Below are 14,826 nucleotides of genomic sequence, written 5' to 3'. Positions count from 1 at the left end.
CCACTAACCCGAAAAACGTTTTTTTTTTAATTCTAAAAAAGTTATTGAATGACGAAGTATGAACAAACTGGAGATTGAATTTTATAGAGCCCCGTCCTAACATTACTTATATTTTTCAATGTATCAGAAGGGGCATGTTGTCAGTTAAGTTGTGTAAAATTCTTAACAAGCAATGATATAACAACAGAAAATAGTGCTTAAATTGTCTTTATCCGCCGAAACTTTCTCAATTCCTTCTTTCGACTTCAGTTTCTTAAATCGTGCAGTGGGTACGTCGCTACAAGGATAAATTCGTAATTTTCAAGCTTTCATATTACACCCCCTTCCGATTCTACGTGCCTGTAATCAATAATTAAGAATGCAAAACCTCGATGTCAAATGCAACTAGTTCATGAAAAAAGACTAATATCAATATAAACAAAAATGAGTTAACGATTTGCATTTATTTCCTTCTATCCATATACGCTGTCGATTATTAAAATCAATGACTAGAGGAGATGGGATTAATTTTACCCCCGTAATATGTTATAACTGACCAAAGCCTAATTCGTTTGTTTTACAACTTTCATTCAGAGGACGGGCAAGTTTGTGAGTCACTAAATAAACGATAAAACGTCTGCATTTTTATTTCAATCGTTGTCAACTGTATACTTCGTGATATTTCAAGACTACATGTACTCAATTCAATATGTTTTATCTCATCAATATTATGCAATGGTATACAGAGATATCAAGACAAATGAAGCTGTCGTATATACATTTAATAAATAATACGTGCGTGAAATAAAGTATTTTTCAAGTTAGAAAAAAAACCGCGTTATTATCAATGTGAAGTATAGGCATTCTGGATAGGGGAGCACATTTTATTTATATTCTTAATAAAGGTACATAATTTTCAATATAAAAAAGAGTATTGTTAGACATGGTTTGTTTAAAAGTAAAGATATTTAAAAATGTTACTTGTTTAGGTGATAAAATTTTTATTCTTTGTTCACATTGCATCACAGTTGAGTACATAATGAAATTAATCTCAAACATGTATATAGCATATCATAATCACCTATTCCTAATTACAATAGAAACCTTACTGCTTATGGTACACATTTCTTTGAACTGCTATTTATCAAATTGAAATTACTGGCATGTGATTGTCGTTGTTCTTGACCCTTCTTTTATTTGGTGAATTTGTGCTGCACGTGCCGTGAAACAATGTACCAACGAGTGGTGGAAATAACACAGGTGTTTATATACAGGATGTCGAGAATTTGGGGGTTTCATAAAAAGGTATGAACATCTACAGGGAAGTCTCCATATGGATATGTACCGAAAACACCAACGTATCATTAAACAACAATTATGAAATTGAATGATTTATAGCTAATTTCTAAATAATGAAGGGGAGTACATGTATGCTGGCCAAGCGAAACAGTTTTTGTATCGACGGAGGTACAGGTGACATCCACGGATATGCGCGGTGGCATCTACGGAGATCTTCCGTGGACTTCAATCTCTAGCTCGCGCGGAAAAATAGGACTTCAAAGGTACCGACAATTTTGAAGTTCCAACGTGTTTGGGCATTTTTTCCCACTGCTGTTGCATGGGACACGTCTAAACTCATGTCGTGTACTGTATTTTCACGTTTTCATCGATACAATGACTGTACAGTAGTATCACTATGTAACATGGACAACCAGTAACGGCCATTACTTGTTATCATTAGAAAAAATTTGATAACCTATAACATGGAATATATTTTTCCAAACTTTGCTATTTCTACAATGTATATGTGATGCATTGATTGACAGTAATGTTAACAAAGTCAGCAAAGATTATTTCAGATACATACTGCATCTCTATTTCTTTTAAACCTGTACAAAGTTCGTGCGACTTATAACCTTACGCGTTGTGTTGGATTACATTCTTTATCTTTATTACGGAAGTTAAATCTTTACGAAGTTCGTGCGACTGATAATCTTACGAGGTGTGTTGGATTACATTCTTTATCTTTATTACGGAAGTTAAATCTGTGCCCGTCTACAGTGCATACACATATACAATAGCCCCTCTGTCAGGTCCTCACGACCCGTTAATCTGATACTACATTCGTGTCATTATCTTTAACACGCTTGACATATATACCTTGCAGCTGGTGGAAGGATATATATCTGGCTGTATGATTGTTTACACTACGATACGGATCCCAAAGATATGCGATGCAGTTTCGAAACACTGATTTCTAATAATTATGCTAATTAGTCATTACATTAACCTAATTTTATTATGAAGCTATAGACGTCATAATGATTGTCTACCATATATGAAGATACGTTTTAATGAAATATGTTAGGGCTACATCATGACAAAACTGAAAGATTCCTTTCTCTGAAAATGAACATCTTGTTATTTCTCTTTTATCTCCAGTGAAATCAATACTGAAAAACTCCAATATAATTACCAGATTAACATAATTAGAAAGGATCATGCCACTCGGGATTAAAAATACTACATCATTACATCGCCATACCAAAAAAAAAAATCTGAGCTGAAATTTGGTTGTGCTCTGATCTATCGCCATATACAAATCTACCTTTATAGATGAGGAAGTACACTGAATGTATGGACTTTAAATATAGTGCGTATTTTTTTAAGTAAAAGTAGCGGGTGTCCTAGGAAAAATATGAAGACCTGCGTACTACAATACATGTACATCATGCGATGCAGTAAGAAAGGATTATATACTATTATAAATGGTGTGTAAAATATATTGTCTTCTAATGAATGGAGTCATAGGTTGAAGATGAACTCAATTCTCCAAGCTCCTGATAGCCATTGTTGATTTTCTCAACGTCGTTCACCCGTGACTCTGTTTCTTTATAGCGGAGTGTCTCCAACAATATTCTTGACTTTCATCCTGTTTCTGCAAATAAGTTTAATCCAATATGAACACTAAATTATTATTTTCCTATGATAATTTTACGTTTAGTGACTTTAGAAGAAACTGCTTACCGTTTCATGATTTTGTAAATAACATACACGCCAATTAGGACAAGTGTAGCACAGAAGGCTCCCAGAACTCCATAAAACCTGGTTTCCCAATACCCCTCAGCATCCGTTTGTTGTGAACTATCGACTGAATTGATACAAAATTAATGAAATAAAACAAGTTAAAGGACGCATTGCGCGTTACCAAACTACTTTTTTTCCAGCGAAATTAATCATTATCTTGCATAAAATTACTTTGAATTTGTTTGCTAGGTTTTGCACAGTTTTGGGATTTGAAAGTGATGAAATCAGAATCTTGCTATATGCATCTTTACTTCGATATTTTATGCGGCATTAGGTGTGACTTGATATGCGCCCTCGAGCGAGAGGGGTTGAAAACAGTTGTTAGCCATTCCATAAACAGAGTATATTTAATCGACAAAAAAGCATAGTATAACGTAAGTGGCCTTTGATTAAAAATGTATTTGGATGCTTTATGCAGTTTAATGGTACAATACCTGTTATGGCCAATTTATCACTGTACAAACATTTTTCCGGATTTTTCAGTTCCATATTTTTCCGGATTTATTTGAATGTTTCAATATCCGGTTTAGCCTGGATTTTACATTTTTTGCAGGTGCACAAGCTTCAGTACAATGTACCAGCCATTTAGATTACTAGTCACCTGTGCTGAAAGACCTACATTTTTCTATGAGAGAAACTTCTAAGATGGTAAGTTAAACCTGACATTTTATATACAAATTACTCTACAAGAGAATTTATGTACATATTGTTGTTAACTGAATGTTTACAACATGTCTACTTGCGAAAGTGCATTTTTGGTAACATGTTTAGAGTGTACGTTTGTAATGAAAATTCACAACTTTATGTTAACGTTTGCAAAGTATATGATAATATGGTTCATATTAACTTTCATAGTATTGAAGGACATATAATGTATGCTGTGAAAGTGTTTGGTGTGAATTTTTTTTGCATTGTGCAATTTTCATGTATTGATAGGAATATTTTCCTGTAGTTATTTATGTGTAATATTTTGTAGTTTTTTAGGAACATATATTTACCACTTTCTAGTCAGATGAAATTGTTTTTCGTACATTATGTACTGGTTTTCTAGAGTACAAGTGTAATATGCTGTACGGCGTGACCGTGTTTGAGAGCGAAGCAAAAGGTATTAGCATTAGTATGTAGATCCATAACAGGCCAAAAATATTTCGAATTTAGCACCTAACGTGTGAGGACATAGCTCAATCAAAGTATTCTAACTTTAGACATTTTTGATCCGCCTACTCATTGAATGCGGGAAACTACATGCAACTGATGTAAACAGTGCATTGTGACGTCATATTCAGCCTCGGTGTTTAGCATAAACATAGGGGGAGACAAGGTGCAATTGCATTACTCGAAACCAGGAGTGATTATATAAGATAAAATTATGATATATAATATATAATTAAGAAAACAAGATGTACATGCTTTTACGGATTTTATGTACTAAAATCTCAGAAGGACGTGAACTTGGGTACACGAGATTCAAAATGCAGAAATACATGTCCACGCGCTGGTATTCGAATCGCCGCCATGGGGCCACAATTCTCAAGTTCAATAGGTATGGTTTAATTTTTCATTACTTTTTTATATTTTCCTTTTAAACATGTATATACGTGATACCTATAGGGAGAGCTCCGCTCTCACGGCCTTTCGGGCCCTGAGAGAGCGTAGCCCTCAATAATATTTACTGTAAACAATGTTACTTACTGAAATTGATAGAGTATTTAGTTACTAGGATACCATTTATCAAATATTAGGTAATTTATCTTTGCTATGGAATACTTATTTTTGTTTTTGTATATTTTCAGTAACTCACCACCATCACACTCACACATACGCACGTATGCGTACGCATGGATGTATGTTTGGATGCTTACTAGAATTTTGTACATTTACAATGAATTTGACTTTGAACTGGGGGTATCAGTATAATACCTGTCAGTAAAATAGATTAGGACTGAGGACTTTGTCATAAAAAGACCAGTTGCCTTTATCCATATACGTTTTCAAAAAGGTGTTGGACAGAAACCCATATAAACTACGAGAAACTGGTTACATCGAACCTAAGCACTGCTAGGCCTACGGCATATGCATTATGTTATGATCTTCAAATTCAATACAAAGTCGCACCAACCGACCTTCATCTTGTACATGTAACAACAAATAAATTGTACTTTGGGTTTCTACCAACTGGTAAATGTACACAAACATAAAGATGAAACATAATTCAACCTTCACGAGGGTATGTTAAGGCAGGTAACACTCCATGTATGTACGTAAAATGCGTACTTTTTAAACCTGCCCTGTACAGAGAGAAGGAGCTACTAACTTTTAAACATTATCTTGGTTGTTTACATGAGAACATTTTGTATCAAAATATCATGACAGCTATAAATATATCACAGGTGTACCTTGATAGAAAATGGAAAAGTAACACACCACCCCTTGATTTAAATATTGGTCTTACTGGCGATAATGACGGTAAACGACCCATAACCTATCAAAATTACTGATCCAATCTACCACTTTCAGTAAGAAATGATTAGCAAACATTTAAACACAAAACATCTAGCCCATGTTTACATTTTGCACTGATGTTATGCAGTTTTCTTTAAAAGTTTTCGTAACAGACAACTCTATCAGTAATTGTCATGCACATTAGTTTATTACTTTCACACGGTGTAGAAAAGGTATCTAGAAGTATTCGGTGCAGTGTGTTTCTTTTGCGGTTTTATTTCAGTGTCGGACAGAGGAAAATGGGATCGACATGCTAAAAGGAATGCTATCCCTGTTAAACAAAAATATACATGGATGGAATCACCATACTTTCATAATAGCAATACATTTTCAGCGTTTCACATATATATCCCATATATCTCATATCATATATTTCAAATACTCCACATTTTGTCCATATTTACATAACACACTTTAACACATTCCTTACATATGTCAACGTCACTCGATCTCATCAGTTTACTTTCATATTGATGAAACAGAATTCACACGACAACAGTATAGCATTTCATATTTCTTTGGATCTTAGAAGCTGCATGGTTTATTTTATGCATGAATACAACTCAATTAAAAATAAAATCGGAATTTGATATATACTTAGTGAATACTTATTTCAATTATGACGTCATATTGTGTCGCGATTTCATCCAAGTAAAGATTTTCCATCGCCTGCCTTAGTGTACCCGCGCAGATATAAATGATAAATGTTACATTTCTTCACCATAAATTGATACATAATTTTTCCATTCTTTATAGGAAATCGTAACAGTAAATACAGTAATACGCCTCGTTCCTACTTTCTTACGACGTGTAGATCACACTTAAAAAAATAGTAATGATAATGAAACTGTTTTATTAAGATAAAATGTTGTGACTTTTACTTTAAATTTGATCATTTTCATTTTTTTTAAATATACCACTGGTCGTATGCCAAGTTATCAACAATGTAACGTATCGTGTCTATCTAATCCACGCATGAATAATGATGGCACTGCTTTTCTTTTTTGATTGTGATAAAAACAAAAAGCCAATTACAGATCTTTAGAGTAATATCATTACCAAATAGTGCTTAGACAACGACCTATCGACATATGTAAACATTATCTATTCGCAATTGCCGATTTCATACTCTCTTTCCTCGCTACATCTATGTCTTTGCATCACTATTTGCATCCACTGGTTGATAAAACGCATAAGACTCGGAAAATTTGTCAACATTGAAATAAACATTATGCATGATGAATATTGGTGAATGCTTTAAGGCCCTGATATTTAACACTAGTTTCAATATCATTCGATCGAAGAAGGTCACATGCGACGTTACTGTACTACAAGACTATCTATCAAATCAATGATACTTTTTGAAATCAGGGCTTACATGTAGATTGGAATTTTGTATTGTGGCTAATTATCGCAATATTTCAACGAACTTACTCTTACAGTAAAGACAAAATGTATATAATTTTGTATATTTTGGAAACATGCAATGTGTCTTTTTTAAAACATTAAGTTGATACATGATTCTGTGTCCATGCCGACCTTCTAAACAATCGTCCCCACGCAATCCACCTTTGCCATCTGCCCTACAATAGCCCGTCACATGATGACAATCACGTGATTTCTGGCAGAATGCACTACATTCATCTCGGCAGTTGGAACCAAAATATTCAAAGTCGCAGGCTAGACAATTTGAAAAAAAATGAAACAATTTACAAAATCACAAGAAAATATGAAAATATTCGTCTATGCCGCACTCCTACGCAAACTGACACAGAATTCTGCATATTCATTACCCTGTTATATGGGTACACATCCATCACTAGAAGAGTTGTTAATGTGATGACAATGATTTCCTGCACGAGTAATTACATCAAGTCCCGTACAAACTCGAACCACACTCAATTAAAATATGAGAAACCATTAAACATTTGCATTTTCTGAATTTGCTCGTACATTCTCTATCAGCTTCTCCATCGTCAACTTCCCATATCTGTGTAGCAATATTCCACTATCACCTACATATTGTGTTTATATCCCTCAACTGATTCGATACGCAAGAGCTTGTTCTGTGTATGGTCAGTTTTCAAATCGAGGCAAGCTGCTGACAAACAAGTTAATGGTACAGGGGTTTCAACAGTTTCAATTTAAGTCAGCATTTGGCAATTTCAATGGTCATTATAACGATCTAGTTTCCCAATACAATCTATCATTGGGTCAAATGCTGTCTGACGTGTTTCATACCGATTGTTCGACTGTTCTTGACACACTGATTTTGACTACGGACAACTCCCTTTACCTAATCAAGATATAGGTCTCACGGCGAGTACATATGTATAACCGATCGACAGGGTATGCTTACTTCTATTTGGCACCTGGTCCCACTTCTGGTATTGTTCAAGGGTCCGTGTTTGCCCAACTCTCTATTTTGTATTTTTCATAGGAGTTGCTTGATCACTGTTCACTGTTCGTTATCTTCACATTTAACACACTAATCAATTTTTATAGATTTAGGTAAAATGTGTGTGCATTTTTGATGTCACACGCGGAGTAGGAAAGAATAATGCAATCATAAATATATATGAAATGGGTGGTTTTCACTGGTTAAAGGAGTAGACATGTGGTAAAAGAAAAGAATGTTGTTATATTAAGAAGTGTAACATGATTGTAAATATTTTTAGATATTATTTATGCCCTAAATATGCATGTCCCATTCGGTTCAACGCTAAATAAATGAGTCAATGTTCTTATCAAATATTTGAATTATGTTAACTTCAAATCAAACCTAAACCTCATAATCGAACTATATATTAACTCCGTTTACCTGATCAGAATATGGGGCTCGAGGCGGGTGTGACCGGTCAACAGGGGATGCTTACTCCTCCTAGGCACCCGATGCCACCTATGGTGTGTCCAGGGGTCCATGTTTGACCAACTATCTATTTTGTATTGCTTGTAGGAGTTATGAGATTGATCACTGTTCGTTATCTTCACCTTGTATTTACATATATTTCCTTGTACATTGGTAGAAATGTATGATTTTGAAAGTTAAATATGATTAGAACACGATATGCTTACTTCTTCGCGGTGCCTGTTATATATTACACGGTGGGTGTAACCGGTCGATATGGGGTGCTTACTCCTAGGCACCTGATCCCGCTTCTAATGTCGCCCAACTCTTTATTTTGTATTGCTTATAGGAGCTATGAGATTGATCACTGTTCATTATCTTCGCCTTTTCGTGAATATTTAAGATGAATATAAATAAAGTAAATAACCATATGTCAATGTTAAACCTTACCAGTTTTACAGAGTTCTCCTTTATATCCAGAATCACATCCACCAAAGCATGTTCCGTTTATGTGAGGATATTGTTTATAACCTAGGCAGGTTCCACAATTCTCAATACAGCCATTCCCATATATCTGTCCGTCACATTCTATTGATCATAGTACAAGAAATAACATGGACCTTTTAGGTATGATTTTAATGTTACTTGGCAAGTATAAAAAAAATGGAAAAATAATTAAAATGGTTTACACATTTTATTATATTTTCGTATTTCTACAATCGGAAATATCGCTTTATTTCATCTATAATTTACCATCGGTACAATGTGTTCCATTCCACCCTGTATAACAGGAAGATGTGCACTGTCCTGTAAATCTACCACACGTGTCACAATTAGTACACACTAGAGAACAGTCTTTCCCATGCCAACCAATGGGACAAGCTTTAAAAAATCAGTAATACGATTGATTAGTCGGACGTCATTCATGGTATAGAGTCTGAGATTTATTTTTGGGGTAAAATCCAATGTACGATTTCAAAATTACCTAATCATTTATTCTCACTGAAAGTGGTTTAATCGAGAATCGAGTTGTAAAACTTATACGATAGCTATTGCGATGCACCAGGTGCGCATTTTGACAAACAATATTTCTTCAATGATGTTTGTGAAGCCGAAATATTGGAAATCCGAAATAACAATAAACTTGTAAGATTTGAAAAAAAACCCCAAAAAACAGAGTGTCAAAGACTGGAGTCAAATAAGTCTACTGTAATGTTCAAAATGTATGTGAGATTTGTGATTTACAATTTTCGTCACATGCCCCGCATGTAAATAGCAATGAGCGTTGGAAATGTTTGCTTTGTACACATTGATATTTAATTCAATGGATAAAAAGAGGGAAAACCTGTGTGATACGCCTTTGGCAGATATCATTATTGAATAAAGATTTACTTTGGTAACAGTTATACTATAGAATACATTTTTCGAAATGATATTTCTTTGATAACTGCATCACAACATGCATTAACAGTGTGTATCATATTTTATATTTCCAAGACTAACGTGTTTTGCATTTGTCTCCGTAGACACCAACGTCACATCCGTTTGTACGAGTTCCGTTCACATTGTTACAGGTCACCCCGACACTACAGTTTCCACAGCTCTCCTTACATAGTTCTTCGTAATATTGGGGGCTGCAAGCTACAAATAGAATACATCATGAAATAAAAAGGGACAATCCTGAACAATATAGATATATATGTAAAGATATAAGCGACACTAAAACAAGCATGCATGATTCAGCGCTGGGGTTGAGAATGAAGCTTAAAGTAGCGTTTTAACCAGTGTGTTACCAAGACTGGTGTAGACGCAGTAGTAACAACGAATTTGCAGATGATATACATGCACATACTGCAATATTTCGATAGTAGTTCCGTAAGAAAATCGAGTCGTTTTTTACTCATTGATTTCCATACCACAGACGTACTTTGATGTTAAGATGAAATGTACATCATATATGTTTAAATATAACTAGAGAATGTTTTGATGAGAAATATATTCCCAGTTCTCCAATTTGGAGGTGTTCCAAATGAAACATCCTCCCCTTAATGCACTGTATGGTATGTGGGAGAAATCATAAAGGGAAACATAGACATGATGAGCTCCAATAAGCCATATAGGATAAATGTTCACAAACTATTTACACCCTAAATCCTTAGAGTCACTATAACTTTAAAGAAAACAATTTGATCTTCCTCTCCATACAATGCGCACATCTGTTAGTGGCATTGAAGTATTGTAAAAGCGTAAACTGACCAAAACCAGGTCATAATCGTCTAACTTGCTCCAGAATTAAAGTCAGTCCTTATAATTTAATGCAGGAGACAACGATACTAACCTTCGTTTATCAAACTGTACAGAAACTCGGAAAAATACAAGTCAACTGAGCCGCGCAATGATTCACTTAGCCACAACGATAAAGCGACTATCTGTGAAGGTCGCCATTTTTAATCTTAGTTTAACGGAACCTAGCCTATTTATTAAATCATTGTATGAAAGTTGAAGTCTGTCATGAGAGAGAATATGTGTAGACTATGCATGCAATGCGTATTTCGCTGCCCTTTAGAGATCGACTTTGAAGTCGATCATCTCCGATAGATTAAGGAAATATGGGAAATTGCATTGTTTAGGCCTAGATCTACCAAAACGTAAGTTTTCAAATATCAGAAAATGCAATAATGTTAGGCTTTTAACTCTGTGAAAATTTCTACTACATGAAAACTTACCTTTGCATACAACATTGTCACTAATAGTAAATTCAACACAAGGACATATGTAAGCAAGTGTTAAATCGCGATCAACATGTCAATGTAACTGACATCATCTGATAAAATGTGACGTATGCTTTTTATTTGCTTTGTTGAAAGGCGGATCAGCAATAAAACACCCCCTTTCCCCAGTGAGAAATGTATTTGAAAATCAACAAGGCAATGCTTACTAAATCATTAATTCGAATATAATATCTTTGTTTTAATTTATTAATCGATCATCATACAGAGAAAAATGATTTTCAACGGTGATTTGCATAAAAGGAGATGCTAATATTGACGAGAAAACAGTATGTGTATCAAACAGAAGTATCTTATTGTACACTTTGACTTTTTATTCAAATGTTTTCTTTGTTGTTTCATCGGGTGATGAAGGTAGCTAGCATTACAGAAAAAAAAATCATACCCTCGATTTTTTCTGCAATGATTGCTACCTTCATAACCCGATGGAATAACGAAGAGAGATATTTTATTGCTTATGTTGATATTTATATGTATTGTTTTAGAATATAAACTAGATTTTATTCTTCAAATCAAACACGATAAAAACATATTACAAACATAACTTATGCATGTAGATGGAGTCATACATTTTGTGTAACCTACATTAATGAAAACATTGAACTGTTATGCGAAAAATGTGTCCACGAGTCCTATAGTAGCAAGGAGAGGAATAAATCGCATAATTTAGCAGCGAATACAGATGTAACAATTTAGATAAGTACTACTGATTTAAACTGAATTCGTAATTTATAAGACACTCTATGAAATACTGTACAAATTTACAATAAATATAATCTATTTTTCGAGATCATACCATACGCAGTTGACAGTTGTAAAGCCAATAAAATCAGACACATCTGCAGCATGATGGCGACACCTTAGGATCAAGACACGGAAGTAAAATTAGATCGAACTTCTCCGACCGTAACCCGACCTTTTCGTATGATCTGGGTGAATGGCCAGGTGGTTTTAAATGCTGATTTGCTAATAGTAAGACAGGAATTTCTTGACATATTTAAGATGTCTTCAACGAATTACATGTGTGTGAATCACACCGTTATGATTTATTATTATTAATATTATTATTGATGTACATTTATATAGTGTTTTACCTCATTAAGACAACTATCCTAAGGCGCTTTACATGTAAAACAATGTAAAGAAACTATAACAAAGAACAATGAATACATACAGAAAAAAACATGAAACAATATTAAAACTGCGTTTTTTTTTACACAATAACTGTGTACATATATGTAAATACCGAATTATAGATTAAATGCAAGTTTAAAAAGATATGTTTTAAGGTTAAACACACCAGCTAATGAATCTTGGACACGAAGATCCAACGGGACGCAGTTCCATAAAATTGATGATGAAACATCAAACCGTCTTTTGCCATAGAGTTTAGTACGGGTTCATGACTTTATAAGGTATGACAAATACGCAAACCGAAGTGTTCGCTGTGAATGGTAGACTTGAACTAGTTTCTGGATGTTGGAGTTAATCCATATAGGGCCTTGACAGTATACACTAAGATTTTATATTTCGTTTGATATATCACGGACAACCAGTGAAGCGATATGAGAATCTAATATGCTCATGTTTCCGTGAACGTGTCACTAGCCAGGCAGCAGTGTTTTGAACTTAATGTAACTTCTGCAAGGGTGCTGAATTAACATTATAATTAAGACGGGATACAACTATCTTGCGGATCGTTTACAGAAATGAAATATTGCATCATCGGTTCTTTTTTAAAGTAATACAGTAGTATAACATTATTATCTACATACAAAATGGGAGGTAAACATTTCCATTATACCCTAGCTTTGTTGATATTCCTTAAGCGTGTTTAATATTTCTAAAATTGTAAAAAGACAAAATAAAATAAACGAAAACAAAAGACCAGAGTAATCAATCATCAAACCTCACATTTAGTGGTTAAACACTTTGATACTGATGTCTAAGTTCTTTTTTCATTTATGATTTATACCTTCACCTTAATCATCCGTTTACAATTCATTTTTTAAAACAATGGATTAATCAGGTCTTAGAATGAATAACGAATATTTGAATGACCATAGTCATTCTGTAATGACAAAACGTTAATTGTTTATTAAACAACCCAGCCTCACATTGGCTTGATGAGCAGCGTGAATTTTTACAATGGATGCAATAAGTTACGCGGCGCCAAGGCAACATCATATCGCCGTGAACCTTTAGCATGCTGGAGTACACAATGTATATACATCAGAACCAGTGATACAGTGTGATCATACACTACAATGCATGGAGTGTAAAATATATCTTCTTCTAATGAATGGAGTCATAGATTGATGATGGACTCAATTCTCCCAGCTCCTGATATCCACTGTTGATTTTCTCAACGTCGTTCACCCGTGAGTTTGCTTCTTTAGTAGATTTGGTGGAGTTACTCGAGCGATATTTTTGACTTTTGTCTACTTCCATCCTGTTTCTGAAAATAATTTCATTCCACTTTGAAACACATCATTATTTTGTCTGTAATAATTTTAATTTGATTGCCTTTCAAAGAAGCTGCTTACCGTTTCGTGATCCTGTAAATTATATACGCCCCAATTAGGACAAGTGTGGCACAGAAGGCACCCAGGACTCCATAAAACCGGGTTTCCCAATATCCTTCGCATTCTTCTTGTGGGCTGTCGACTGAATTGATAACTGATACAGAACTAGTGAAATATAACATTACATTAATGTATTCAGTGTGTGTGTTCATACCGACCTTCTAAGCAATCATTTCCACGCCATCCACTTTTACACCCTGTTCTACAATAGCCTGTCACATGATGACAGTCACGTGATTTTTTACAGAATACGCTACATTCCTCTTTACAGCTAGCACCAAAATATCCAAAGTCGCAGACTGTAAAATTTTCAAAAAAAATCTGATAATTTATAAAACCATCTGTGTTTATATCGCATTCCTATAGCAAATAATATGACCCCAGAGTATTTATTTCCATATATCCAAGTTAATTTTATATTCATACAAAATGTGAGGCAAACAACATGTGTATTTTCTCTACTTGTTGTTATGAACTGAACAGAAAGATTGTACATGTCATGTTATGAACTTTCGGTGACGTTAAGCATGAACGATTGGAATATATAGAATACATACATGAAAACGAATTGATTTCGTCAAATTGTAAGTTGTTATTTACGAACATGAATTTCATATAGGGGATAAACTGCAAAGCTTCAGGTTGGTATACTACATGAAGCGTGTTAGCAAAAAAAAAGTTACGCTGCTGTGAAGATTTACAATAATTTCCCTGGGATATTTCTAAAAGTGAAATATGTTTTATATTCATGGTATACTTTAATGTCTGTCAGAATTCTCTGTCGATATGATAGCTATGCTATAGTTACCAAAGTTATGAAGCTCCATACACGCATTTTTCACTGCAGTAGTGCATTCATTACAAAATAATTACTATTACAATTTGTAGAAATATCAAATGCAAAAGATGGGAAATATGGTTATTTTATCATGAACCCAGCATAAAGACAGCAGAGTGATATATATGTACAAACATTCCACGAACTATTATTGTTCACTAACATAACGACATGTCGGCGCTCGATCAACAATTAACG

The 14,826-nt window shown here is 34.2% G+C and overlaps 1 pseudogene; it reads right to left on the bottom strand.

Annotated features, from left to right (window-relative positions):
- Positions 1 to 646: 646 nt before the first annotated feature.
- Positions 647 to 14,826, bottom strand: part of LOC125661685 (multiple epidermal growth factor-like domains protein 11) — a 77,021-nt pseudogene continuing 62,841 nt past the window's right edge.

Source organism: Ostrea edulis, chromosome 8, assembly GCF_947568905.1.
Source record: "Ostrea edulis chromosome 8, xbOstEdul1.1, whole genome shotgun sequence".
NCBI classification, from domain to species: Eukaryota; Metazoa; Mollusca; class Bivalvia; order Ostreida; family Ostreidae; genus Ostrea; species Ostrea edulis.
The sequence above is the reverse complement of the archived record's forward strand: the minus strand, read 5'-3'. Positions and strand labels throughout refer to the sequence as shown.